This window comes from Schistocerca serialis, chromosome 4 (genome assembly GCF_023864345.2).
Source record: "Schistocerca serialis cubense isolate TAMUIC-IGC-003099 chromosome 4, iqSchSeri2.2, whole genome shotgun sequence".
NCBI classification, from domain to species: domain Eukaryota; kingdom Metazoa; phylum Arthropoda; class Insecta; order Orthoptera; family Acrididae; genus Schistocerca; species Schistocerca serialis.
This window is the reverse complement of record NC_064641.1, coordinates 834178533-834204759: the sequence shown is the minus strand read 5'-3', so window position 1 is coordinate 834204759 and position 26227 is coordinate 834178533. Positions and strand designations below refer to the sequence as shown.

The following is a 26227-nucleotide window of genomic DNA, read 5'->3' as shown; positions in this document are numbered from 1 at the left end:
ACGTCGACAAAAAAGCCATGTTATTAGAGGTTTTTAGCGGAGCACTTATTCAGTCCTCCAAAACACCAGTATTCCGCGGTACACAGTTTGCCAAACCCCGATGTAAACCTATGTTCCACAAGCCATCTTGTGGTGAGAGACGGAGGGTATTCTGTGTAACACTAACATTTCGCTCCTCTCCCGTTCCAGTCGCCAACTGTCCAAGGAACAACAATTATCAAAATATTATGGCGTGTCGGAAGTATGTTGTGTGGAACTGAAAACTAACTGAAATATAACCTACTTCCAAAAGACACTCCAGTCTGCAGGAGTCAAGTCAGCTTGTGATCCACAAAAATGCAATCTTCCTCTTAGGGATGGAAGACAGCACATGAATCAGTCATATCAAAGCTAGTCGGACACACCAGACTAGAGGCTATTCTGGGAACCGAAAAACTTGCTACCAATATTTATATGAGGAGAAGTAGAAGAGACCTGTTTGTGCGACCTGTGATTTTGTTCGCGGCCTACACTCTTTGAGGAACCACACTCTGGTCAGGCCTCTGAGTGTACTCCAGATGGAGGACAGCGTCGCAAAGATGCGATGGCGTCAGCGGCGCATCGTTCCGTGGGGGGGCATTCCGCAGCCGTCACGTACGGACATTGTGTGACCCTGACACGTCAAGTGTGTGGGCGACTGCATATCAAATGATTCTGAAGCTATCTGACAAAGACAAGCGGAGAGAGTCATCGATAAATTCGCCAGAGTTCATTTTAATTACAAAAAAGAGTGGGAGGACTTTCGGAGTATTGTAGGGTGATGATGGACGAAATGACATCTGCTGTAGTGGTGTGCTAATAATAAGGCGGGTGCGTGACGCGTTCTGCGCGGACGGAGACGAAGAATACTTCGCGGCGGCGCCTTGTGCTTCTTCCTTCGCTCTCTCTCTCTAACCCACTACATTAATGTAATAAATTCAAAGATCAGTGAATGATTTCCCACAAAAAATACTTCCGACAAATCATAGTATATGGTTAGGGTCAGGAAACAATTAAAAAATTGTATCTTTTATGCTTTCTGTTCACGTCACCTCCACGGTTACCAAAATAGGATGATCGGTGATGAGAGCCAGGCAGCAGGGCGCGAGAGACAGAGCGTCAACACATTTAAATAAAAAAGTATTTGATCATTTATTTCAACGTAATTCATAATGTAGCTCCAGCAATTAATCTTTTAAAACCAACCAAAAATCATATTCAATGCTAGAAGTACGGTTATTTATTTGAATACAGAAATATTGAAAATACTTCATTTTTATAAATATGCTTTTTATTCAGCACTAGCATGCGTGGTTTGTCTCTAAAATACACTGAACAACCAAAGGAACTGGTACACCTACCTAATACCGTGTAGGGCCCCCGCGAGCAACTCGACTAATGTCTGAAGTAGTGCCGGAGGGAACTGACACCATGAATCCAGCAGGGCTGTCCATAAATCCGTAACAGTACCAGGGGGTGGAGATCTCATCTGAACAGAACGTCGCAAGGCATCCAAGATATGTTCAATAATGTTCATGTCCGGGGAGTTTGGTGGCCAACGGAAGTGTTTAAACTCAGAAGAGTGTTCCGTGGAGCCGGCCGGAGTGGCCGAGCGGTTCTGGGCGCTACAGTCTGGAACCGCACGACCGCTACGGTCGCAGGTTCGAATCCTGCCTCGGGCATGGATGTGTGTGATGTCCTTAGGTTAGTTAGGTTTAAGTGGCTCTAAGTTCTAGGGGACTGATGACCTCAGAAGTTAAGTCCCATAGTGCTCAAAGCCATTTGAACCATTTTTTTGTTCCTGGAGCCACTCTATAGCAATTTTGGGCGTGTGGGAGTTTCGCACTGTCCTGCTAGAATTGCGCAAGTCCGTCGGAATGCACATGAATGGATGCAGGTGGTCAGACAGGGTGCTTACGTACGTGTCACCCGTCAGAGTCGTATCTAGACGTGTACAGGGCACCATATCACTTCAACTGCACACGCCCCACACCATTACAGAGCCTCCACCAGCTGACATGCAGGATCCATGGATTCGTGAGGTTGTCTCCATACCCGGACACATCCACCTACCCAGCATTGAAATCTGCAGCAATTTGCGGAAGAGTCGCTCTCTCGTCACGTTGAACGATTCTCTTCAGTAGTCGCTGGGCCTGCTCTTGCAGGATCTTTTTTCGGCCGCACCAATGTCGGATATTTGATGTTTTCCCGGATTCCAGATATTCACGGTACACTAGTGAAATGATCGTACGGGAAAATGTCCACCTCAACGCCACCTCTGAGATGCTGTGTCCCATCGCTCGTGTGCCGTCTATAACACCACGTTCAAACTCACTTAAATCTTGATAACTTGCCATTGTAGCAGGAGTAATCGATCTAACAACTGCCCCAGACACTTTTTGTCCTACACAGGCATTCCAGACCGCAGGGCCGTATTCTGCTTGTTTACATGTCTCTGTACTTGAATACGCATGTCTATACCAGTGTCTTTGGCGCTTCAGTGTAGTTAAGATCGTAAGTCATCACGGATAAACGAAAAGGCTAAAAGAGTATGTAAGTTATATCGCTCAAACCCATTGACTGAAAGGAAACGTTCATAAAACTCAAAGTTTTAAACATGGCTGCTTGGTCCAGTGACCATTTCTAAATTAAAATTGAAACAAATGAGCCCTCGGTCACTATTATTTTTAGTCTTATTGACCAGGTTTCAACACTTCTAAGAGTGCTTTCATCAGAATTAAACCAAAATGCCCTATAACATAGATACAAATTTATCATTGAATCCAACCCAAAAAAATATTTCTCTATTCCTTTCGTGGGGCCCATCTCCTATCAGATCCAACGCCTTCTTCGTAATAAATAAACTGCAACGTTACATTTTCTACCAACAATAATTTGAAAAAAAAAATCATTCATAATTTAAAATCTATTCGTTCCCCTTTAGAAAGTCCTGGCGTCTATAAGATTGTCTGCGATACCTGCTCTTCTTACTACATAGGACAGACAGGAGGTGCCTTTACAACCAGATATAAAGAACACCTTTTAAGAAAAAATTGCACTAGTCCCCAAAATTTTTCTTTTGCCGACCATCTTCTGATAACAGGTCAAGCGCCTAAAGCTATTTGCGATATCTACATTTTGCACAAAGAGAAGAAAGGACGTAAATTAGACATTCTGGAAGAATTAGAGATTTTTAAACATCTTTCTGGAAATGGTAGTCTCATGCATAATGAACAGCTGGAGTTGCGCAATAAAAATTTCTTCAACGGTATAAAGCCGTTACTTGACATTTAATTTCGGGTCTCCTGGTGCAGTTTACCGAAATGTTTTTTTCCTATCTAAGTTAACTCATTATTTTTCGTTCATTATATGGTTTATTGGCTGTATTTCATGTTATATCGCTTTCTGCAAGCTGTGTCATTCAGCCCTTCCTGTATTTTCTATAATGACGTTTTCATGCTTCAAACTGTACTTCTAAGCTCTGGTGCAGACAAAATGTTACTTTATCTGTCGCTGTTAAACAAAATATTGCTTTTTACATTATGCACTGAACAATATTCATTATAATTTTCGTCTGTTTACACCTGAATGTTAAGCAGCCAATTTGTACCTGCGGCTACCAGATGGCAGTGTCGATGCAATGTCATGTTCACCTGCCCACACTTGTTAACGCGGGCGCCTCAGTCCGTTGCAACCTGTGTCTGTAGAGGTACGAGCAGCCCATAGTCGCTCGCCTTCACGCATTCCTTTTTATATATTTTGTGACTAAAGCCCTTCTGGCCTGTTAATTATTTTGTGTGTGACATGTATGTAGTGCCTCTGTCTTTTATTGTTAGTCAGTACTTACACTTTTTATATAAAAATGTCTTTTGCTATAAATTTGTAGCTACGTTATAGGCCATTTTGTTTTAATTCTGATGAAGGTACTCTTAGAAGTGTTGAAACCTGGTCAATAAGTCTAAAAATAATCGTGACCGAGGGCTCATTTGTTTCAATTTTAATTCATAAAACTGCCGTAACTGTCACAAAGTTGTGTCAGTCGGTTGTCTTATGCAAAGTAAAACCACTCAAACCCGCAGAGTGGGTGAAAAACACTCGCGTAGTTGATACGGCCGCAGACACTAGTTTCATTCGGTTGTTTCGTTCGACTGAAAAAAAAAACCAACTGAATGAAAAAAAACGACTGTCCAATCTGTTGTTAAAACCGGTCAGTTGTCCCATCACTTCTGTAGAACAATCTATCCCGCATGCAGCGTGTTCATTTTAATTGAAGACATTGAAATATCCCGAAAACTACACATCGGTTCAAAAAACGAAGTTGTAAAGTTGTACTACCAATTTGTTGGTCTCGAAGGGGGACATCCAACGATTACTCGACCCGCCACACCACCCTGTTCAGTAGGGGGGAGGGGGGGGGGAACTTTGAAATCTTCAATAGGAACGCCTGTTTTTTATTGCTGATCACGATTCTACAGAAAAATATACATACCTTTTGTCTGAAGCATTTTCTTCGTTTCGCCACAGACGACGCTGTAATCGGAGGAATAGAAATGGGTACACAATCGTAATTTACGACATGCTACAAGCTCCTTGGTTATCCAATGACACGTGGGACCCCACCTCCATGTTGCGAGTGTAGAGCACGCCAGTACTTCATAACTTCTAATTGGAAACCACAATCAAAAAGTGTAGTCCTCTGACAAATCGAACAGGGGAATACTCGACGCGCCACTGAGGCCGTGTAGCGAAGTACGACGAACTACAACACCAGTGCACTGTGACCAAGCTCACATATCGTACAGACGCAGAACAGATGACGGCTCTAAGCATTACAATACTAGCGCAGCGTTTATCGCCTGCACACCTACTTACCTATCATTTGGAGAACAGACGTGCAAGCGGGCGATGAATGTTACAACCACACATGAAAATTTGGAATGATCCTGATTTACGGAGAATGTAGGAGAAATGTCGAGGTTGCTGTAGCCTTGTACGCCGAGCCGTTTCCAGAGAAAGCTAGCTCTCGTTCGTTCTTTTACCAGATTGTGAATATGTCTGATACCAGCTTACAGACCGGCAGAACGAAGCAAACGTGTTATGGGGAAGCTAATGAAGTACTTGTAATGGCGGTAATGCACCACAAACCACGGCATGTTCGTAAGTAGTACTGTCACAATACTGCATCGTCATAAGTATCATGCATACCATGTGTCAGTGCATCAAGAACTTCATGTCGCCGATTTCCGCAACCGGTAGTGCTTTGTGAATGTGCACGTCAACAGATGCAAACGACCCCCACGTTCTTTACCGAAGTACTATTTTCCGATGAATCAACATTCACAAACTACGACAGCGTTAACTAGCATAACATGCATTATTGGTGTGCAGACAATCTCCACTGGTTATGGTAAGTTGACCGTCAACGTCCTTGGTCGGTTAACGTGTTGTGTGGCATCATAGGAAACAAACTTATTGATCCGTTTTTTATCGACGGCACGTTGTATGGACGCAAATGTCGAACGTTTTTGGAGCAGGAACTATTGGTACTAATGCAGAATGTTCCTCTGGACGTTCGACAACGTGTGTGGTTTCAGCGCATTAAGCAATTGAAGCATGGGAGGTATTAAACCGTGTTTAAGACTGCTCGGTTGATCGGCAGAGGTGGCCCTATTAATTGGCCCGCCGGCTTTCTTCCTATGGGGATGTTTAAAAGATAAGGTGTACCAGCAGGTGCCAGCAGGCCGTGAAGACGCGGTCAACCGCATCAGAAACGCCTGTGCTCACATTCCTGCAGCTATGCATCTGTCCTGACTATGGTCGTTTGAAAAGCGGATCACTAAGTGTATTGAAATTGGTGGTGCTCTGTTTGAACACTTGCACTAACTGGAAAAGACAGCGTTCGCCTCGAGCCACGACCACAGTGGTGCGTCGAGTAGTTCCCTGTCGGAGGAACACAGCGTCGCGAATGGGATTTTCAATTAGAAGTTACGAAATACTGGCGTGTCGTACCCTCGCAACATGGAAGTGGAGTCCCACGTGCCATTGGTTATTCACGGGCCATTGAGTATCATTTCGTAATTTACGACTGTGTACCCATTCCTATTCCTCCGATTACAAAGAAAATGCTTCAGTCAAAACGTATGTAGATTTTTCGGTATAATCGTAATCTGCAGTAAAGAACAAGGGGTTCCTATTGAATATTTCAAAGTTGCCGCCCCCGCCAGTCACGCACTGGATGGGTTGGGGATCGAGTGTGGTATCACCGGATGTCCCCCTCCGAGACGAACAAATTAAAGCTATAGCTTTTATTGATCTGATGAGTAGTCTTCGAAATATTTCTGTGTGTTCATTTTAACTGAAGTTAAAATGAACATCCTGTATAATCGTAAGACTTTCGCTATCGCTTGTTAGCGTAATACTTGATGTTCAAATGGCTCTAAGCACTACGGGACTTAACATATGAGGTCATCAGTCCCATACACTTAGAACTACTTAAAACTATCTAACCTAAGGACATTACACACAGCCAAGCCCGAGGCAGGATTCGAACCTGCGATCGTAGCAGCAGCGGTTCCAGACTGAAGCGCCTAGAACCGCTCGGTCATAAGGGCCGGCAATACTTGATGTGTGTGCCTTATGTTGCCCATAACGAACACTACAGTGCTGATTATCTTCACCATACTTAAACTAGCACGTAAGTTAACGCTGAATGTTCTTTAGTGTGCTAACTATAAGTTGGCCATTCAAGTCCCTAGACGTGGATCAGCAGAAGTCGGAGGTCATCGACCTGTAGTCATTTGTATTTGGTTGCAGCTAGCTTTATCTAGTAGACAGTACTATGTGAGGTAGCCAATGCTGTCTTCTGTGTTACTGTTTTGTACTTCTCCCTACTGCATAGTGTTTCTTTCTTTGTGATTAGTGTATAAAATTGTTGCAGTTGGGATATTTATTAAACACGTCAATACATTCATCGATTTCAGCTGCCATTATGAGCACCATATCAGCGATTTTTGCTTAATTGTATGACTTTTCCTTTCGCGGAAGCATGGACCACAGATTAAAGTGCCTACAATGTAGGAGGCAACCTGGGCTTGTTCTCCCTAAGCGGGTCCTCAACAGCTCGTGGCGGTCTTTGTGGATCTTGGGCTTGCTTCCTTTATTACCCACCATTTACGCACCAAACAATCGGGCAACTTGCAACTTAGAGACCGTGTGCATTCCCTGGAGCCTGAAGTACAAGCAACAAACAGACGCAATAGAATGACGCTATTGTTTGGAGCGTCACGCTGAATATCGCCCAGCGACTCCAGAGTTGTTTCTTTTCTTTTTTCTTTTCTTTTTTTGTTCCGTAGTTTTGGGGAGAAATATTTTAAAGGGGGATCTTTTCGGGATACGGAATCCTTGTGAAAATTTGTGGAAGGGAATTTCGGTACTGAGGAAGTTGGGAAATTTCTTATCTGCGTAGCCTTACTACTTATGCCACTCTGAAAATTTGCTTCAGACAAAAAAACTTAGTTTTCTAGATATTTACTAGATGTCATTCTATTCACATCAATCGATATACCTTTTGTGGAGGACGTTAGGCTCGCCGCTGTAATGCCTACCCGTGACGTCACAATGACGTGTATATGCCCAGTTTTGACAGTTGGGGATGTCTATCGACTTTCGCGGTCGTATCAAGTTCCTAGATAACACCAGATTGGATTCCGTCGTTCTAGTTGAAGCTTATAGTTGATGAGCTTTATAACGTATCTCCTACGTGTACATGTTGTTTCAAATATTGAGGCTCTCCCGAAAAGGAGTCGGTATTCGTATGGTTTTTTATATTTACACGTAAGTTGATGACAGATGTCGGTTAAGAGCCTTCAGGTGGTGTTAGTTAAATAGACAGGCATGGGTTTTATGTGTTTACAGCAGCGTAGTGGATAGATGTGTCGAGTTGTGAAGTGAACTAGGTATTGCAGCCCCGTGTGCGGTGTTCGGCACCGAAGTACAAGTGGTTCGATATTTTTAGAATTCCATTCATATCACTGATTTATTTATTGATTTTCAAAATCAAGTCTATAAAATTTGGTAACTTATAGATATGAAAAATATGAACAAGATGGAAGGTGGTGGGTACTGAAGACGACATTGATAAAGATAGTTTACGTGAAAAGATCTGTACACTAAATAAAACTTTGGAACAATTACAAAGTAAAGCTTATGCGTCCACAAACTCGTTTTCCTGGAAAACATTTTTAAACGGAGAAGAACCTCCTAACATAAAAATAAAATAAAAAAGGATTATGGCGGTTCCATACAGCAAAGCTTATGTCTTCAGTCTCCAGTCACATGAATCACTTATGCTCTGAACAAACTGAATAGCGATGTGGTGAAAGGAGAATTATGCATTTGTCATAATCTGAAGTTTTCGGAATGGAACGTCTTTTACAAAAAATTAAAGGTAACTAAAATTTGTTCAAAGAAGCTGTAACTAACTAACAATAATACATATATTTTTAATTTTTTGTTATGTTCACCCTCAACTCAGCAGATACTTTCGCCAGACTCTGTTCTGTAATTTTTTCAGTTTAATCGGACAACCCTACAAGTAATATGTAAGTAGTGCGCTAATAATAACCAATAAAACAGTGAAAACAAACCTCAAGAAATCAAAGGTGACACCAAAAATGGTTCAAATGGCTCTAAGCACTATGGGACTTAACATCTGAGGTCATCAGTCCCCTAGACTTAGAACTGCTTAAACCTAACTAACCTAAGGACATCACACACATCCATGCCCGAGGCAGAATTCGAACCTGCGACCGTAGCGGCAGCGCGGTTCCAGACTGAAGCGCCTAGAACCGCTCGGCCACATCGGCCGGCAAGGTGACACCCCTAGAATAGGCTTTTTATTTGTGTGGTCAGGTATTGCTTTTGCTTACAAATTAAAAAGATTTGTTTATGTACTAAATTTTTGATATGCACGGTAATTTTACGATTCTGAACACGTACTTCCATCCAACAACCTGCCATCACTAATAATAAGTAATATTGTAAAGGATCAGTTCGGTTTAAGATATTTGGGTAAAAGTTGCCGAAATGATATCGTTTTGGTTATTTTTTTGTCTGTTATGGGTGAATTTTGAAAACCCGGTCTGGAAACGCTAGTATCGCCAGTCCATCAGTCTTCTTCCGTGCAGGTTCGAATCCTGCCTCGGGCATGGATGTGTGTGATGTCCTTAGAACTACTTAAACCTAACTAACCTAAGTCTAGGGGACTGATGACCTCAGATGTTAAGTTACATAGTGCTCAGAGCCATTTGAACCATCTTCCGTGCACACCAGTACAATAGTGCAGGAACCCCAGTCCTAAAATCCACACTTAATTGACGACATGGTGCAGGGGCGGCCACATTGCGTCTTGGAAGAAGCAATGACAGCACTGTACACGCGCAAGCTTCTTGTGGCCTTCATGAAGCTGTGCACTGCAACTAGCAGTCAGTCACTCCCGTAGCAGCGAGTAACCTAATCATCTCCCGCCATGGTGTGCTAATTGACAATAGCGGTTTCTCTGTGGCCTCTTAGAAAAAAGTAATTTACACAACAATGATTATAAACAGTGTCTACTAAAGGAATGAGTAAAGACGTCCTCTTCAAATGAAAATATTTACAGAGAAGTGCTGTAAGAAGTATAACACACAAAGCGATAGTCGCGTACACCAGTAAAGCACTAAAGTTCATGATCCAGGGTGTGTGTGTGTTTTTATTATTAGGTTTCCATTGTGCAGCTTGTAACGAAACAGGCTGTATTGGGTCACGTGCAGCACCCGATACAGTAGGTTTCGTAGCATGCGATACACGCTAAAACAGATATGAGTAGTGTATAAGGACACTTAGTGAGTAAGGTCACTTAGTGCAACAGTGTGAAATAGTTGTAATGAAAATGTCAAACTGTGTCACAGACCAGTTAATGTATGTTCTTAATCAGTAAAGTAATGTACACCTAAGGTAAGTCATAATCACTTTGATATGAATTCCGGTGTGTTTTGAAGAGAAAAAACAAGTTCTGTAATCCGTGTTAATAGTGTATATATATATGTTGTAACCTTCTTCACTCAGTTTTGTAATTATAATTCAATTAGCAAAATTCATTGTTTACCATAACGCAAATTAACTGTGTGAACCACTGATTTCGGAAAAGCTTAATGTTTATGTATCTTTCCCAGTCAGGACAAAAAATTCTTACGGAAAACACCAACTAAAAATCTGTAATTAAATTCGTAACTAATGTTCCTGGAACATTCTATAGAGAAATTCAGTGCATTGTCCACATATTGCGAAAACTAGAGAATATTCGTTTAAGCTAGAAACACAACCTGATTCAGAAAGATAATTTGTATCATAAATAATGTTAGACGAACAATTCATTAATACATTTACAACACGATTTAAAGATTCCGCCTTTTAGCCTTCAAATGTTGGAAAAAGTCATTTTGAACGTTTGAATTGTAATTTTGATGTAGGAATGTTATCAGCTCAAAATTGTTTCATAAAATCGAATAATTAATTAAATTACGTAAAGATATTCGAGAATCCAGAATGAGATTTTCACTCTGCAGCGGAGTGTGCGCTGATATGAAACTTCCTGGCAGATTAAAACTGCGTGCCGACCGAGACTCGAACTCGGGACCTTTGCCTTTCGCGGGCAAGTGCTCTACCATCGGTGCTTCGGTAGCTCAGATGGTAGAGCACTTGCCCGCGAAAGGCAAAGGTCCCGAGTTCGAGTCTCGGTCGGGCACGCAGTTTTAATCTGCCAGGAAGTTTCATATTCGAGAATGTTCTGGACTGAATACTAAGAACTTAATTGTTAACTATATGCATGTTTCAAAATTGCACTTGTAAAAGATCGTTAATTTCGGAAATATGAATTATCATTGTATTCGTTTTAATTTCTACAAAAACTCTGTAATGTCAGTTTTTGCGGGGTTAACTTATTACAATTGTAACACCAAACATGAAATTACATAACAATATCAAAGAACGTAATTGTTAAAAGATGTATAAATACACCTTGTCCAAAGCCGTTGAGGGCGTGTGGTTGGAGGACTAGTTGGTGGGGGGGGGGGGGGGGGGGGGGGGGGGTTTGGTGCCTGTAAAGCTGGGACAGTCAGCCGTTGTATATATATATACACTCCTGGAAATGGAAAAAAGAACACATTGACACCGGTGTGTCAGACTCACCATACTTGCTCCGGACACTGCGAGAGGGCTGTACAAGCAATGATCACACGCACGGCACAGCGGACACACCAGGAACCGCGGTGTTGGCCGTCGAATGGCGCTAGCTGCGCAGCATTTGTGCACCGCCGCCGTCAGTGTCAGCCAGTTTGCCGTGGCATACGGAGCTCCATCGCAGTCTTTAACACTGGTAGCATGCCGCGACAGCGTGGACGTGAACCGTATGTGCAGTTGACGGACTTTGAGCGAGGGCGTATAGTGTGCATGCGGGAGGCCGGGTAGACGTACCGCCGAATTGCTCAACACGTGGGGCGTGAGGTCTCCACAGTACATCGATGTTGTCGCCAGTGGTCGGCGGAAGGTGCACGTGCCCGTCAACCTGGGACCGGACCGCAGCGACGCACGGATGCACGCCAAGACCGTAGGATCCTACGCAGTGCCGTAGGGGACCGCACCGCCACTTCCCAGCAAATTAGGGACACTGTTGCTCCTGGGGTATCGGCGAGGACCATTCGCAACCGTCTCCATGAAGCTGGGCTACGGTCCCGCACACCGTTAGGCCGTCTTCCGCTCACGCCCCAACATCGTGCAGCCCGCCTCCAGTGGTGTCGCGACAGGCGTGAATGGAGGGACGAATGGAGACGTGTCGTCTTCAGCGATGAGAGTCGCTTCTGCCTTGGTGCCAATGATGGTCGTAAGCGTGTTTGGCGCCGTGCAGGTGAGCGCCACAATCAGGACTGCATACGACCGAGGCACGCAGGGCCAACGCCCGGCGTCATGGTGTGGGGAGCGATCTCCTACACTGGCCGTACACCACTGGTGATCGTCGAGGGGACACTGAATAGTGCACGGTACATCCAAACCGTCATCGAACCCATCGTTCTACCATTCCTAGACCGGCTAGGGAACTTGCTGTTCCAACAGGACAATGCACGTCCGCATGTATCCCGTGCCACCCAACGTGCTCTAGAAGGTGTAAGTCAACTACCCTGGCCAGCAAGATCTCCGGATCTGTCCCCCATTGAGCATGTTTGGGACTGGATGAAGCGTCGTCTCACGCGGTCTGCACGTCCAGCACGAACGCTGGTCCAACTGAGGCGCCAGGTGGAAATGGCATGGCAAGCCGTTCCACAGGACTACATCCAGCATCTCTACGATCGTCTCCATGGGAGAATAGCAGCCTGCATTGCTGCGAAAGGTGGATATGCACTGTACTAGTGCCGACATTGTGCATGCTCTGTTGCCTGTGTCTATGTGCCTGTGGTTCTGCCAGTGTGATCATGTGATGTATCTGACCCCAGGAATGTGTCAATAAAGTTTCCCCTTCCTGGGACAATGAATTCACGGTGTTCTTATTTCAATTTCCAGGAGTATATATATATATATATATATATATATATATATATATATATATATATATATATATATATATATGAAAACAAACAAGTGTCGTCAACAGATTAATTGGTATACTTCTGGTAGTGACCCAAGACTTTCTGCAGCGATGTTATCACTCCTAAAAATGTAAAAACATGATACAATCAGCTGTTCTACGTTAAACCTGAATTGATGGGATTGCTACGTTAGATTTGGCAATAGAGTTGATGTGAGTAGTTACGTTAGATTTGACGTTCCAGCTGGGCTTCTGGACCTGGTTACTTTTTAAATGGGATAGTTACGTTTTAACGTCCACTGATTCCTCTTCCCGTGGTCAGAAGATGCAGCGAAAACTAGGTTGAGACGTACAACACTAAACAGGGGAAGTAGTCAATACATGGCAATAAGAAGTTCCTAGACATTTGCCCTTGCTCTCCGTATATGGCTATACAATACATAGTCCTTTTCTCGCTATCCGCCTACAATACATGAACCAATATTACTCCTGCAATCAATTTCCAATTAATAAAACCACTGGCACGCGCAGGTGCTCCTTTAACTTCGTTTAAGAAACATAGACATAAAGCTAGTTTCATATGTCGTAAACGCTAACGACTCTGTAATATCCCCTTGGTGTACATCCGAAATTACTTTTAATAATGACGATTTCACTTCGATAAGAATGACGTTATGAGCTCTGTACGTCCGAACGTTTTAAATCCAGCCACAGGGTATTCCTGCTGTTCGCTAATCACGTGCTTTGTTTACTATGCGGAAGTGTGAAACTGCACTGAAAACCTTCTGTAAATAAGGGAACAGGCATCAAGCTGGGCACCCCTTTCAACTAACTAGACCAAGTAGGCGAAAGGAGCAAGTTGAGATTCACAAGACGTCTGTTTGCGGAATCCATCTTTATTCCTATACAGGAAATTTTGGTCGTTTAAAATTATCACCTCACGAGAGCATAAAACATGTTCCATAATTCGACAACTGATTGATGCTAGCGATATAGGTCTATAATTACGTGCAGCTTCAATTTTGCGACGGCGCTGTTTGGAAACGGGCATGGCAGCCCCTTTTTGCAGTTACTTGGAACCATTTACTTGCTCCGGCGAACTACGGTAAATTGTTTTTTGAATGGGTGCAAGTTCTTTTGCATAATTCATGTAGAATCGTAGCGCCCTCTCACGTGGTGCAGTTGCGCCTCGTCTGTCGAGCGATTTGTGCTAAATTTTTTGTTCCACGAACTCTTTTCCCATATATTTCGCTGAATTTTCCTTTCTGCGAACTCTTTTCTCAATATCTGTCATTTTCACCGTTCTTGCAATTGTGCTCCTCCACAGTGTTTCAAAAAGAGCCGGCCGATATCATATAGGATTGGAATTGACTTTAACTATATGACTGAAAAGTTTTTGTTTTCAGAAGAACCATCTTATTTTAAAGGGGTCTCTTTTAAATGTTTGCACTACACAATCTTGTGATACTTTTAAAATTACACTTAGAGTCAAAGTTTTCGTTTACTTCTGGCAGATGCTTAATTTACCCTCTTACAGGCGCATGACAAACGTCCACAGAATAATCAGACTCGTCCCATACTTTTGCGAGCATGTCTGGCGTTATTGCATTCACTGCTGCTACTGCTATGCGATGTTGCAGTTCACCCAAGGTTGTTGAAAGGGCGGCACATAGATTAACTCTTATCAGAAACGCCACAGAAATATTGCACGCACTGTAAGAGCAGGCAACGTTGGAGAACAATGCTGCATTGCGAGATCCCCACACCCCCGATAAAAGCTTTGTACTGTAGAAGGATTAATATCACTGAAGATTGGTTTTGGAATTTCATCTCACCCTGCAATTCCCAGCCTCTGAAGTTCCCTTCGTCTTGATTTGATGCTGATAGAGTTCGCTAGTGCGACGTTCAGTTCTGTAGTGACCTTTGCAGCTGTCGTCCTTTTTTTCGTCACAATCCTGTCCAACTAACGTCTGTGACGATCACTCAGTACACTCTTTCGTCCGCGTTCTGACTTGGCGGACGACATTTGTACGCGTTTCCTGTATGTGGTGTAAATTTTCGCTACTGTGCCTCTTGAAGCCCCAACCACTTCGGATACCTTGGTTACGGAAGCATCCATTATGGGAGCACCAGCAATTTGCCCACGTTCGAATTCACGTATCTCCGACCCTATGCACTGAGCGAGGTGGCGCAGTGGTTAGCACAATGGACTCGCATTCGGGAGGAGGACTGTTCAAACTCGCGACCGGTCATCCTGATTTTGGTTTTCCGTGATTTCCCTAAATCACTTCAGACAAACGCCGGGATGGTTCCTTTGAAAGGGCACGGCCGGCTTTCTTCCCCATCTTTCCCATTTCCGATGGGACCGATGACCTCGCTGTTTGGTCCCTTCCACTAAATCAACCAACCAACCAACCTCCGACACAGTGCACTCAGAACTACCCAGAACGCTGTTCTGACCACGACTGACGCTTGCAACGTGTTGAGGACACTGCTCACTTCCGTTCGTGGTCAAGTGCAACCGCGCAATTTGTAGGCTTCGCTAGCAATTTGTCTTAGATATTTATATTTATTCACAAACCTCAATGCCTCTCCTTGCACTCATAATTAAATACTATCCATCATATCCGTTACGGATAATATTGCATTGGCTAGAATCTGAATTGATGTTCAAGCGTGTTTTTCTCGCGATGTTTCTAGATTGTAGACCAAGCAACGTATATGATGGCGCACGCATGATGTGGTATGGCTTAACAGTCCACACGTTATGTAATTACACTCATACCCATAAATTAAGGATAATGGTGATACATGGTGAAACAACGCTCTGGTGGGCGGTTTGCGGATTTAAATCACCTCGGGGTGTGACAGTGCGGTGCATTTGACCTGAGGTCGTCGCACGGTGGCGCTGGCAGCAGTCCACATACGCAGAGGTTTGTTGGTGCGTGTCAGAGTACGGTGCAGCGAGTAAGTGTGCAGACGTTTTCAGACGTGCTAATGGTGACTGTGTGCTGAAAATGGCTCAAAGAACACATATTGATGACGTTATGAGGGGTAGAATACTAGGGAGGCTGGTCAACCACAGCAGGTCGTAGCCCGGACCCTCCGTGTGCCACAAAGTGTGATCTCAAGACTATGACAGTGATTCCAGCAGACGAAAACCGTGTCCAGGCGCTACAGTACGGGACGCCCACAGTGTACGACTCCGCAAGAAGACCGATATCTCACCAACAGTGACCGCAGACGGTCACGGAGTACTGCAGGTAGCCTTGGTCGGGACCTTAGCTCAGCCACTGGAAGAGTTGTCTCCAGACACACAGTCTACAGACTACTGAACAGACATGGTTTATTGCCCCGGAGACCTGCAAGGTGCATTCCACTATTCCCTGGTCACAGAAGAGCCCGTAAAGCTGGTGTCAAGAACACGGTACATGGTCTTTGGAACAGTGGTCCCAGGTTATGTTCACAGACGACTCCAGGTATAGTCTGAACAGTCACTCTCGTCGGGTTTTCATCTGGCGTGAACCAGGAACTAGATACCAAACCCTTAATGTCCTTGAAAGGGGCCTGTATGGTGGTCATGGTTTGATGGTGTGGGGTGGCATCATGATTGGTGCACGTACACCTCAGCATGGCTTTGACAGAGGAACTGTAGCAGGTCAGGTGTACCGGGACATAATTTTGCAGCAGTACGTCCGTCTTGTCAGGGGTGCAGTGGGTCCCACTTCCTCCTGATGAATGATAACGCACGGTCCTACGAGCTGTCATCGCGTAGGAGTACCTTGAAACAGAAGATATCAGGCGAAAGGAGTGGCCAGCTTGTTCTCCAGACCTAACTCCCATCGAGCACGTCTGGGATGTTCTCGGTCGACGTATCACTGCGCGTCTTCAAACCCCCTATGACACTTCAGGAGCTCCGACAGGCACTGGTGCAAGAATGGGAGGCTATACTCCAGCAGATGCTCGACCACCTGATCCGGAGTATGCCAACCCGATGTGCGGCCTGTGTACGTGTGCATGGTGATCATATCCCATATTGATGTCGGGGTACATGCGCAGAAAACACTGGCGTTTTGTAGCACATGTATTTCGGGACGGTACCGTGGACTTACAGATCTGTGTCGTGTGTGTTCGTTATGTGCCAATGCTGTTAGCGCCAGTTTTGTGTAGTGCCACGTTGTGTGGCACCACATTCTGCAATTATCCTTAATTTAAGAGCATGAGTATAGTTTTAAGAATACAAAGAATTTTCATCACCATGAAATGAAATGTCGTGTGACGAGGGCCTCCCGTCGGGTAGACCGTTCGCCTGGTGCAAGTCTTTCGATTTGACGCCACTTCGGCGACTTGCGCGTCGATGGGGATGAAATGATGATGAGTAGGACAGCACAACACCCAGTCCCTGAGCGGAGAAAATCTCCGACCCAGCCGGGAATCGAACCCGGGCCCTTTGGATTGACAGTTTGTCGCGATGACCACTCAGCTACCGGGGGCGGACTTCATCACCATAAAATACTATAACTGAACAATTAACAGCATCCTGAAAATAGCATTAGTATATTATACAGCACTTAAATATCCATTACTCGTAATATTCACAAGCGCTGCACAAAACGCAACCTCATGTGTCACAACACCAAAAAAAGAAGAAAATACCTGAAACTGCTTATGGCGGTCTCTAGTGCACATTCTTTCATACGATTCTAAAATCGTTCACCATTTTGAAACGCCGACCAGGAAACGTCATGTTCTCGTAGGAACACTGTCCTCCCTGTACAACACACTCCCTCATAAACGAGAGCCTGCTGAAAATTGAAGCCTGATGATTCTGTATGTGAAAACTCATAAAGCTTTTTAAGTAAAACAAATCTTATTAACATTGTACATCTTTATTATTCATGTCTACACATTTATTTCTCAATTTCGTCACCCTGATGACGAACACACCTTGCCCAGTGAGAGATCAGTTTGTCGATGCCGCCATTGCACACTGTTTGTTGACAGAACCACAGACTCATCTTTTCTTGTACTGCTTCATTATTATCAAAGTGAAGTTCTCGAAGATGGTCTTCAACTTCTTTAATCAGATGAAAATCGGATGGATCCAAGGTGGGTCTGTATGGGGAATGATCGATGACAGTGAGCCTAGGACGTCCGATTTCTGCAGATGTCGCAGCGCTTGTGTGTCGTCTGACGTTGTCTGGCTGACGGAGGTGGTGCTCCACCTGCGGTTAGAAACGTCCGCGCCATACACGCTATAAAGGATGTCTCCTTTTTATTTGACTACTCCTAATAAATAAATATCATTAACGAATGAGAGCTTCGAAGGAATGCAGGCGTAATGATTCCGTCGGTGTAGCCATCATTCCATCTGCTTTCAAGTAGCACGGATCAAGAATAACTAAAAAACGACGGCCGTAACACACATGGTGTGAAACTGTTGAAAATCGAAGCTGACAGTGGTCGGTATTTTGTAGCTTTCCATTTTACTATACAAGGCTTACGATCTAGCTACACCTATTTCATACCCCAATGGAGTGCATGAGTACTCGCAAGAGTGTAAGAGAATAGGAGAACAGAATGGAAAATTGTAGGTAGATTAGGAGAGGACTAGTTTGGTTCAGGAGAAGCAGGAGCACTAACGATTGATGGAAGAGGACAGATTTACGAAAAACAGGAAAATATATATTGCATACGTAGATACGTGGAAGGCTTTTGATAACAACTAATGGAATAAAATCAATTCCATTCTTAGGAATGGGAGGGGTAAAGGGGTTAACCTCTCTGTTTATGCGAAACAGTCTGGCTGACGGAACGATTCAAAGAAGAAAATCAGGAAACGTGTAACTGATGTTAAGTTTGTAAATTGACGAAGCAGTGATGTGAGTGAGAAAATATCTCGTTGTTGGAGTTGTTTGTCGATGACAGAAAATCAGCGTTATACGTTACATCTACATCTACATCTACATCTACATTGATACTCCGCAAGCCACCCAACGGTGTGTGGCGGAGGGCACTTTACGTGCCACTGTCATTACCTCCCTTTCCTGTTCCAGTCGCGTATGGTTCGCGGGAAGAACGACTGTCTGAAAGCCTCCGTGCGCGCTCTAATCTCTCTAATTTTACATTCGTGATCTCCTCGGGAAGTATAAGTAGGGGGAAGCAATATATTCGATACCTCATCCAGAAACGCACCCTCTCGAAACCTGGCGAGCAAGCTACACCGCGATGCAGAGCGCCTCTCTTGCAGAGTCTGCCACTTGAGTTTATTAAACATCTCCGTAACGCTATCACGGTTACCAAATAACCCAGTGACGAAACGCGCCGCTCTTCTTACGCTCATGATAAAGGAGAAGTCAAGATAAATGAACAGGAATTGTGTCGTGTGCTTCATGAAACAGAACGTGTGCCAGCTAACTGCTGCAATAAACATTTAAACAAGAAGCAGGAGGTGGATATGCTGGATGGCTAACTAGAGTAATAAAATCGAAAAGGTGGACCTGGAAGTACAATAGACACCGAAAGGAGATAGAAAAAGACGTTGTAGTTGGGATAGCAGAAGGAAAAAGAGTTTTATATAAAAATACTAATATCTAAAAGTATAAATCTGGAGACTAGGAAAAGTTTCATGAAAGTTTATCTTTGGAGTGCAACTCTATGTATGCGAAAGATGGACAGTGGAGAGGGCAGAGATTACACGAACAAAAAAGTTTAAAATGTGTTATAGCACTATGTTGAAGCCAACATGCACTGATCGACTAAGAAATGAAAAAACTTCCTGGCAGATTAAAACTGTGTGCCGGACCGAGACTCGAACTCGGGACCTTTGCCTTTCGCGGGCAAGTTCTCTACCAACTGAGCTACCCAAGGACGACTCACGCACCGTCCTCACAGCCTTAATTCCGCCAGTACCTCGTCTCCTACCTTCAAAGAAATGAAGACTTCAGCAACGATTTTTCTTCTTTGGGGCCAGCAGCATTATATATGTGAGATAATGACAGGATTATTAGAAAAATGCAGCACAATAGCTGCTTATGATAATTCGTGTTTATTCACCATGGACTGTTTTGGCGTTTATCAGCATTGTCAAGTACCTGTGAATACAATTGTGATGAGAGCGTGTATAAAAGTGAATGTCATTTATTAAAGTGACTGACTGATGACCATAGCTGTTAAGTCCCATAGTGCTCAGAGCCATTTTATTAAAGTGACTATGTTTCACTTACGTCTAGGCTGACGTCGTTAGTAAACTGTCTTACAAGTGTCACTGCTTTGATAAGATAGTAATTTATGTATTTATATTGTCGTCCTTGGTTGCCGAGCGGTTCTAGGCGCTACATTCTGGTACCGCGTGGCCGCTACGGTCGCAGGTTCGAACCCTGCCTCGGGCATGGGTGTGTGTGATGTCCTTAGGTTAGTTAGGTTTAAGTAGTTCTACGTTCTAGGGGACTGATGACCTCAGAAGTTAAGTCCCATGGTGCTCAGAGCCATGTGAACCATTTTTGTATTTATATCGAAATAATATGTTAACAGTGGTTTGACAGTTCAACTCTTACGACGCTATATGTGTACAAAGCTGATGCAGACGAACAGCGATATTATTTTCTTAACTAGAATTTTTTACGATTGTCTTCGGCTGTTGCCAATATTACTTCAGATTTATCCATTTTAGTGTTCTAAAAGTTCAATAAAGTTTTTGAGGTAGTACTTGAGGCTAAATTAGGTACATTCGTTTAGTATTTATCGTGGGTATTTTCTTGTGTGTATATGGATTTCCAATCCTTCAAGAACGTTCACTGCAAATCCTTTTGGTATGCCGCACAGAATCTTGAGTGTATTTTCTACTGTATCAGCAATGTGGTTCAGAATTTTCAAATGTAGAAAGAAACTCGAGTGATTATTTTTGCTGTCTCTTTTGTGTTCCTTATATCCGACGTTAAAATTAATTAACCTCTACAACGATTCAACTAGAAATAGTAGCCAATAAAAAAGACAAAACAAAAATAAGAGATTCGTGGTTAGGATCGTATTACGACATGAGTCATTGCTGAAAACGGTATCTGAAGGGATCGTGGAAGGAAAGAATCACAATGACAGGCAAGGATAGAGAATGAGCAAAATGAAAATAGCCCAGAAAATATTTCATGCACCTAAAGATGGACAACTCTGCTTGCATCAGCCGCACCCCGGGTCGGATTCTGTTAAGTTGCGTTGCCTACCTTAGGGAGCACGAAATATTTTCTGGACCAGTTTTCTAATGTCATCATGCACATGGTAGATCGTACGTGATGAGGGATAAGGTTAACGTGGAAACAGTCACTGGCAAACGAAGGAAATTTGAGAGCTGCATCTAACCAAATTCAGGGTTGCCGACCTAGACTGTCTATGAAGCTGTTACAGTATATTGGTTCTCACACTCTGTGTTCGAACGGAGTCTGAAACCATGCTAAGCAGACAGCAGGGCACCGAGCGGTAGTTTACCGGCACAACCGCTGCGTTCAGCGGGCGGTCTACATGTCAGGGATTATCACGAATGCTTGTCATTTCACTGCCAACCAACACACAAAGTACGTGTAGGCGTGCTGAGAGATAACGCCTCCAAATTTTTTGTGTGAAAACTGTCAAAGCTTTTTAAATAATAGAAACATTACTAACAACTTTATTCTTCATGTCTGTACATTTATTTCTCGACAGCCACCCCGGGGACGAACACATTTAACCCAACGAAAGACCAGCTTCTTGATACCGTTGCTGTACAATGTCTGACTTTATTGAAGGAGCCACAACCTCACCTCTGTTTGCACCACGTAATCACTATCAAAGTGAATTCCTCTGTGGTGTTTTTTAAGTTCTGGAAACAGATGAAAATCGGATGGGACCAAGTCGGGAATGTATGGATGGTGATCGGAGCCCAAGGAGTCCTACTGTTAGAGATGTCGCAGTACTAGTACGTGGCCTGGCATTGTCATGCTGAAAGATAGGATGCTCCATTTATGGACGAACTCTTCGAATTCGGAACACGATTACAGCACGTTTTTTGTGAAGCACCGAAATAGTTACGTTACACACCGCCACCTTACGCGCTGTAATTCGGAGCCCTTTAGTGACAGAGGGCTGCAAATATGTACACATGAACGATAAAGATGTTGAATATTAATATAGTTTGTTTTTATAAAAAGCTTTCAGTGTTTTCACATAAAAATTCGGAGACATTACTTTTCAGCACGCTTGTAAATTTGTGTTGCTGTCGTCTCCTCCTTTAACTTTACATCTATCAACTCGTTCTTGTGTCCTCAAACTTCGCCTGAAAAATTGTACGATAACCTGGGCGCTTAATACTCGTTCAGAGGAAGGGGAAAGTGTTGAACCTAGCCCAACCTTTAATAGAAGATAAACATATTTCCTTATTCCATTTTGAAATGATAGCATTCAGTGTATGTATACCGCAGTCTTTTTCTAAAATTACAAAAATTATTCCGGAAGAGAAAGGTTTATCCAAATGTGGAAAACTGTTACAAGGCACATGGTCATACCTAGAAACGAATAATGTATTCAAATTTAAAAGTTGTTTCAGTACAACTCTAATACACTTCAGTAATCAATAAGTGATATCAGATTAACAAGAAGTGTTATTAGAAATCAATTACAAGTTAAAAACAATCTGAAATTCAAGTTACAGACAGGTAACACAAATTCCTATTTTCAAGACAGGAAAAATTGGTAGGAAGTTAAAACAACTAAGTTCATTTGGAAACATCACGTGTTTCATGGTAGCAGACTTTCTTCCGTTTGAAGGTATAAGATGGTCCACGACTATGAAATATAGGTTAACCGCCCACACATTATGTGACTAGTTTTGAAAATTTACAGAGTTTTATTCACCATAGAACTCTGTAACTGAAGAATAAATAATATTCTCCATACAGTTTGTGTATATTATACAGCAGTGAAATATATATAGCTCGTAATATTTACAAACGATGCACAAAACACATCCTCACGCCTCACAACAACAAAAACAGTAGAAAATGCCAGAAACTGGTTATGGCGGTTTGTACCACGCATTTCTGCATGTGTGACAAATAAAGACCTAAGTGCTATAAACAGTTAATTTTTAAGCAATCTAAAGTAAGTCGCTGTCTCTAACGAAGCGCAGGTGATAATCGGCACCAGCCGTTGTGTAAAGCATTGAAATAAGTCACTCCATTCCCTGAGACGTAATTTATCGCACGTATCACGAAAACACTCTTTGCTTAAAGACGATTATTAAAGAAGTAGCGTTGCACTCTACCAAAACTGTGGTTCGGTAGTTTTGGTACAGTACATAAATGACCTACTAAATGATACGAGCACCGGTACAATTCGTAGCTTTGGTAGGGAAAGCAACATTAACGAATGTGTGAGAATGAAACTGGGATCCGACGAAATGTCTTTGTATTTTGTTTGATTGTTTTGCGTATAACTAGAAATACATATCGTTCAGTGTTAGGGCACCGAGTATTTTATATCCTTATAAAATATAAACTGCATTTTATAAGTAAAAAAATTAGTTAATCCCGTAACTACTGCGCATTTACGTAAGAAAAGCAAATCATTTTGATGCACTTACATACGGCTCTGAGCACTATGGGACTCAACTGCTGAGGTCATTAGTCCCCTAGAACTTAGAACTAGTTAAACCTAACTAACCTAAGGACATCACAAACATCCATGCCCGAGGCAGGATTCGAACCTGCGACCGTAGCGGTCTTGCGGTTCCAGACTGCAGCGCCTTTAACCGCACGGCCACTTCGGCCGGCGATGCACTTACAGTTTAGATGCACAAACATAGAAAATCTATATGATTACTGTTATTTTGTTCTCCATCATTATCAAAGGAAAGAGTTCCCTGTTATTATTGATACGTGCGAAATTTGTTGACGAACAACAGAAACATGTTTGATATAAGATCGACGAAGTATTGAAGCGGTGTATATGTCACTGTTTTGCTTTTATGTCAATTTTAACTTCCTTTTAGGAAATTGCGTTTTCTAGCGCTATATAATAAATACATACGAGTAGTCTTATTTTTGCTGCTGCAAGATTCCTCTGTTTTACGTTACGAATCAACAGTTTTCGAATAAAATCAGAATTAAACATTGACAATTTCAATTTTGCTGTAAATATTGTTATTGTTAAGTAACAGACAGAAGGATAACTATGCAGAACAAAAATGTTCCGTTGGTTATGCGGTCTTTTACATATCGTCATTCAATTTCTAGACAGTTTAACCCTCCAGGAGACTGATCGCCTACGCAAACAGAGGGATCGAAATGAGTTAACGCCCGAAAGTTATGCAACACACCTGACGTGCTGATAACGCGGTTACAATGTTAACTGACCAAAGCTACTAAAAAAAAACTACCGTAATATATGCTTACTTATGACAGTCTACGGAAGCGTACGACAGTTTACAGCTCTATTTATAAGTAATTTCTCTAGTGGTCTGGGGACATTAAGGAAGGCAGATGTCTTATACTGCTATTAAATACCGGCTCGCCTCAGCATAGAGGCTAGGTATGCAGGAGAGCTTCTGCGAAGTTTGGAAGGCAGGAGACGAGGTACTGGCGGAATTAAAGCAGTGAGGACGGTGCCTGGTTCGTGCTTGGGTAGCTCAGTTGGGAGAGCACTTGTCCGCAAAAGGCAAAGGTTCCGAGTTCGAGTCTCGGATCGGCACACAGTTTTAATCTGCCAGGAAGTTTCTTGTTTCCGGTTGCCGGCGGAATCATGATTGTAGCCAGATGTGCACCTCTTCGTGCCAAGCGAATCGACGACAGCGATTATCGTTTTTGAGCGAATCAAAATGTGGAAATCGCATGACGGAAGAACGGGATTGTTTGGGTGAAGTGCAAGAGCTTCCCAGCGAAATTTCTGCAGCGTACTGGGAACAACCTTGGCAACAAGTGGAAATCCCTTACACATCCTCCATACGGTCCCGATCTCTACCCACACGATTTCCATATTTTAGGTGCACCGAAAAAAAGACATTCGTGGCCCTTGATTTGTTCTGGACGAAGAGGTGCACGCCGGGATATAATCATGCTTCCTCGGGCTATCGCAAACATTTTTCGATGAAGGTTCAAATTGGTTCAAATGGCTCTGAGCCCTATGAGACTTAACTTCTGAGGTCATCTGTCCCCTAGAACTTAGAACTACTTAAACCTAACTAACCTAAGGACATCACACACATACGTGCCAGAGGCAGGATTCGAACCTGCGACCGTAGCGGTCGCGCGGTTCCAGACTGTAGGGCCTAGAACCGCCCAGCCACTCTGGCCGGCTTCGATGAAGGCATTGACCGTGTTGTCTCATAGTGGGACAAATGAACTGACAGTTACGGCGATTACTTTTGAAATAATAAGCAATTTACTTCCTTCTTTCTATTTATCTCGGTTTTATTTGACTGCCCCTTATACACTGAAGCGCCAAAGCAACAGGCATAGGCTTCCGTATTTGATTATAGAGATATGTATACAGGCAGAATACGGCGCTGCGGTCGGCAACGCCTATGTAAGAAAAACAAGTGTCCGGCGCAGTTGTTAGGTTGGTTACTGGTGCTGCAATGGCGTTATTGCTGTGTCCAACCACTCACTTGAGTTTGAACGTGCTGTTATAGTCGGCGTACGAGTGATCGGACATAGCGTCTCAGAGGTAGCGATGAAGTGGGGATTTTCCCGAACGACCATTTCACAAGTGTAACGTGAATATCAGGAATCTGGTAAACCATCAAACCTCGGAAATCGCTGCGGCCGGAAAAAGATCCTGCAAGAACGGAACCAATGGCAACTTAAGATAATCTTTGAAATTGCTGCAGATTTCAGTGCTGGGCCATCAACAAGTGTCAGCGTGCGAATCATTCAACGAAACATTATTGATCCGGGCCTTCAGAGCCGAATGCCCACTCATGTACCCTTGATGACTACACGACACAAATCTTTATGCCATGCCTCGGCCCATCAACACCGACATTGGACTGTTGATGACTGGACACATGTTGCCTGGTCGGACGAGTCTCGTTTCAAATTGTATCGAGCAGATGGACGTGTACGAGTGTGGAGATAACCTCATAAATCCATGGACCCTGCGGACAGTAAGGAACTGTTCAAGCTAGTGGAGGCTCTATAATGGTTTGGGGCGTGCGCATTTGGAGTGATATGGGACCCCTGATACTTCTAGACACGACTCTGACAAGTGACACGTACGTAAGCATCCTGTCTGATCACCTGCATCCATTCGTGTCCATTGTGCATTCCGACGGACTTGGCCCTTTCCAGAAGGACAATGTGACACCCCACTCGTCTAGAATTGCTACAGTGTGGCTTCAGGAACACCCTTATGAGCTTAAATACTTCCGCTGGCCACAGAACTCCCGAGACATGAACATTATTGAAGTATCTGGGATGCCTTGCAGCGTTCTGTTCAGAAGAGATCTCCACCCCTCGTATTCTTACGGATTTGTGGACAGCACAGCAGGATTCATGGTGTCAGATCCCTCCAGCACTTCTTCAGACATTAGTCGAGTCCATGTACCGTCGTGTTTCGGCAATTCTGCGT

General features: G+C 43.5%; 1 protein-coding gene across 1 annotated transcript in view; it reads right to left on the bottom strand.

Moving 5' to 3' along the window:
- LOC126473448 (arylsulfatase B-like) overlaps positions 1-26227 on the bottom strand; it is a 332111-nt gene that overhangs the window by 161676 nt on the left and 144208 nt on the right. The window lies entirely within an intron of this gene.